Source organism: Rattus norvegicus, chromosome 5 (genome assembly GCF_036323735.1).
Source record: "Rattus norvegicus strain BN/NHsdMcwi chromosome 5, GRCr8, whole genome shotgun sequence".
Taxonomy (NCBI): domain Eukaryota; kingdom Metazoa; phylum Chordata; class Mammalia; order Rodentia; family Muridae; genus Rattus; species Rattus norvegicus.
Window position 1 is genome coordinate 109,758,537 of NC_086023.1, and position 4,678 is coordinate 109,763,214.

A 4,678-nucleotide genomic window follows, 5' to 3' on the forward strand; every position below is an offset into this window, starting at 1 on the left:
GGCTTCTTCTATATCTTTAGGGGTTAAGGGACTGTTTAGATGGTTTATCTGGCCCTGATTTAACTTGGGTACCTGGTATCTTTCTAGAAAATTGTCAATTTCGTCCAGATTTTCTAGTTATGTTGAATATAGAGATTTATGGTAGGATCTGATGATTTTTTGAATTTTCTCATTTTCTGTTGTAATGTCTACATTTTCATTTCTGCTTTTGTTAATTTGGATACTGTCTCTGTGCCCTCTGGTTAGTCTGGCTAAAAGTTTATCTATTTTGTTGATTTTCTCAAAGAACCAGTTACTGGTTTGGTTGATTCTCTGTATTATTGTTCTTCTTTCTACTTGATTGATTTCAGCCTTGAGTTTGATTATTTCCTGCCCTCTACTCCTCATGGGTGTATTTGTGTCTTTTTGTTTTAGAGATTTTAGGTGTGCTGTCAAACTGCTAATGTAAGCTCTCTCCAGTTTTTTTATTTGTTTGGTTTTTTTGTTTGTTTGTTTTCTGGAGGCACTCCAAGCTATAAATTTTCCTCTTAGCATTGCCTTCATTGTGTCCCATAAGTTTGGGTATGTTGTGCCTTCATTTTCACTAAATTCTAAAAAGTCTTTTATTTCTTTCTCTATTTCTTTCTTGACCAAATTATCGTTGAGTAGAGTGTTGTTCAACTTCCATGTATATGCGGGCTTTCTGTTGTTTCTAATGTTATTGAAGACCAGCCTTAGTCTGTGGTGATCTGGTAGGATGCATTGGATTATTGCAATCTTCTTGTATCTGCTGAGGCCTGTTTTGTGACTGATCATATGATCAATTTTGGATAAGGTACCATGAGATGCTGAAAAGAAGGTATATTCTTTTGTTTTAGGATGAAATATTCTATAGAAATCTGTTAAATCCATTTGTTTCATAACTTCTCTTAGTTTCTCCATGTTTCTGTTTAGTTTCTGTTTCCATGATCTATCCATTGATGAGAGTGCCCTGTTGAAATCTCCCACTACCATTGTATGAGGTGAAATTATCCTTTAAGCTCTAGTAAGGTTTCATCTATGAACGTAGGCACCTTTGCATTTGGAGCATATCAGGATTAAGAGTTCATCTTGCTGAATTTTTTCTCTGATGAATATGAAGTGTCCATCATTATCTTTTTTGATAACTTCTGGTTGAAAGTCGATTTTATTTGATATTACCATGGCTACTCCAGCTTGTTTCTTGGGATGATTTGCTTGTAAAATTGTTTTCTAGCCTTTTACTCTGAGGTAGTTTTTGTCTTTATCACTGAGGTGTGTTTCCTCTATGCAGCAAAATGCTGGGTCCTCTTTCTGTACCCAGTCTGTTAGTCTATATCTTTTATTGGGGAATTCAGTCCATTGATAGTAAGAGAATTAAAGAATAGTGGTTGTTTCTTGTTATTTTTGTTGTTAGGGGTGGAATTATGTTTGTGTGGCTCTCTTCTTTTGCTTTCGTTGCTAGGAAATTACTTTCTTGCTTTTTATATGATGTAGTTTCCCTCCTTGTGTTTGAGTTTTCTATCTATTATCCTTTGTAGAGCAAGACTTGTGGAAAGATATTGTGTAAATTTGGTTTTGTCATAGAATATATTGAGAGTTTTGCTGGATATAATTGCCTGGGGTGGCATTTGTGTTCTCTTAGGTTAGGTATGAAATCTTCCCAGGGTTTTTTGTCTTTCATAGTCTCTGTTGAGAAGTCTGGTGTAATTCTGATAGGTCTGCCTTTATATGTTACTTGACCTTTTCCCCTTACTGCTTTTAATATTCTCTCTTTGTTTTGTGCATTTGGTGTTTTGTCTATTATGTGACAGGAGGACTTTCTTTTCTGATCCAATCTATTTGGAGTTCTGTAAGCTTCTTGTATGTTTATGGTCATCTCTTTATTTAGGTTAGGGAAAATTCTTCTATAATTTTGTTGAAGATATTTACTGGCCCATTAAGTTGGGAGTCTTCACTCTCTTTTATACCTATTCACCTTAGCTTTGGTCTTATCATTGTTTCCTGGATTTCCTGGATGTTTTAGGTTAGGAGCCTTTTGCATTTTACATTTTCTTTTCAGGTATGTCAGTGTTTCTTATGGTATCTTCTGCCCCTGAGATTCTCTCTTCTATCTCTTGTATTCTGATGGTGATGCTTGCATCTATGACTCCTGATCTCTTTCCTAGGTTTTCTATCTTAAGAATGGTCTCCCTTGTGATTTCTTTATTGTTTTTATTTCCATTTTTAAATCCTGGATGGTTTTGTTCCCATCCTTCTCCTGTTTGGTTGTGTTTTCCTATAATTCTTTAAGTGACTTTTATGTTTCTTCTTTAAGGCTTCTACTTGTTTACCTATGTTGTCCTGTATTTCTTTAAGGGAATTATTTATGTCCTTTTAAAAGTCCTCTATCATCATCATGTGATGTAATTTTAAATCCTAATCTTGCTTTTCTGGTGTGTTTGGATATTCAGTGTCTGCTTTGATGGGAGAACTGGGCTCTGATGATACCAAGCAATCTCAGTTTTTGTTGCTTAGGTTCCTGTTCTTGCCTCTTGTCATCAAGTTGTCTCTGGTGTTAGCTTGTTTTGCTGTCTCTGACAATGGCTTGATCCTTCTGTAAGCCTGCGTGTCAGCACTTCTCTAGACCTGTTTTCTTTCAGCTGGATTTGGGAACAAAGTGGTGCTCCTTGGTTTGTGTGTTCTGGAGCCTTCTGGTGGGTTGCTTGAAACAAAAGAGTTGGTCTTTCCTTGCTCTCAGGTGTATTGGTGCTCCTGGTGACTGACTCTCCACTCTGGGCACAGGCATAAACCGGAAGTTTCCTGCCCATGACGGCTCCTAGTTTCCTGTGCCTAAAGGGAACAGATAGTACTAGGCGGGTTCCTCTTAGGTCAGGAATGTGAGCAGAAGTGGTGGTCTCTCCTGAACATTCTCTACACTTCTGAGAGTCCAACCTTCTATGCCACAAAATTTAGGTACAGAGAGCTATGGGACTGGTTCAGTTCCTTTTCCTCTGTTCTTAGGACTGCTTTATATAAGTTAATAGATATTACAAGGAAAAAGTGGAAAATGTTTTAAAACCTTGATGATTTTACCACTTGTATGTGGATCTCTATGTGGATTTTATTTTTTCCTCCATTTAAATAGAGATCTCCATGAGAGACTCACCACTACCGTAAGTTAACATAGCAGGAGCAGCATTGCTTCTGATTAAAGCTTATCTACAATTCTTAAGAATGGAATCATACCATTTAACAAATTGGATTATGCAATGGTCAGACTTTTTACTTTGTGAGAAATACAAACAAAACTTTTAAAAAGTATTTTGTCTGGTGTGTGGTTATGAGGTTGTAACACATGCTGTCTGGTGTCACTGTTTGAGGGCCAGGCTAGCACATAAGTATAAGAACAAAAACAGAAGCAGGAAGCAGAAAAAACAAGGAAGAACTGAAGATCAGACATATTCTTTAAGACATATCCCCAGTGACATTACAGAGTTCAACACCATTTAAATATGATTTCTTCGATGGAACACACTATTGTAGGCTATAAATTTAAGCAACTAACCGAAATTAGCTAAAAAATGAAAACAATTTCTATATCACCTTGTCTGGCTGTTACTAATTTTGACCCTAACAATGAATAATTGTTGTTTATTCTCATTGTTCAGGGTATTTTAAGTGTCATTTTCAGTAAATATCATTTAATCCCTATTTTATTATTGCTATTATATGTATATGTATAGCTTATCATCTCAGAAAGATGCATACTCTAAGAGTCAAGATAGACTGTCTTCTTGTAGGATTGGTGGTGGCCACCTCTACATAAACTCTCTATTTAGCTACAAAAGAATTTCCTGCAGGAGGACCTAATTGTATGATTGTTGATGTTGATAATGCCAGCCAATCAGGAACTGCTGTTTAGAAGTTATGCTTTCTTGGGATCGATGGGGCAAGGGTCAAGGGTATTAAAAGAGCATGTGGTATTGTTTCTCATATACTCCGTACTCTGGGAGTCTGTTTGGGCAATTCTGCACTACCTCACCTCCAAACCTCAAGGGCAAGTAGAATCGGGCAGTGAGTAATCTGGGGCACAGGCAGCATCTTCTGTGTTCTTTGTGTAATCACCCGCATAGAAAAATGCACACAACATACCATGGACTCAGCAAGACTTCAATGATTAGAATTATATTTCTCTCTCACATTCTTTATTCTGCACCATGCAATCCTTGTATTACTTTATTTTGTGTGCCTTTATGGGCTTTCTCTTTCTTCAATTTTCTCTTTGGGTATTATAATTGGATTACTATATTCTGAAATTCTTGGTATCAATTTGTGCATTAAAAGTCTGTCAGAAAAAAAAACCCACCATTTGTGGTACAGGACTTATTTTCCTCAGTGCCATCAGGCAAGAGTCCCCTACAAGAAAGAAATAAACCAGATGAAAGGAAAGAAACCTTGTATCTTGGCTGTTTAGTCATCTGCCACTTTAAATACTTTCCAAACTGCAGCCCAAGAGGAAAAAAATGTTCAAGTCTGTGGGCCTCATCTTGACTGCTGTCTCAGCACTTTTATTATAACCCTTTCCTGCCCACTGTATAAGTTAAGGGTGCACATTATCACTGTAACTGCCTTTTAATGCTGATGCTGATACCCTGGCTGTTAATTCTTCAGAGATTATAGGCTCAGTAGCTGCTGTTAT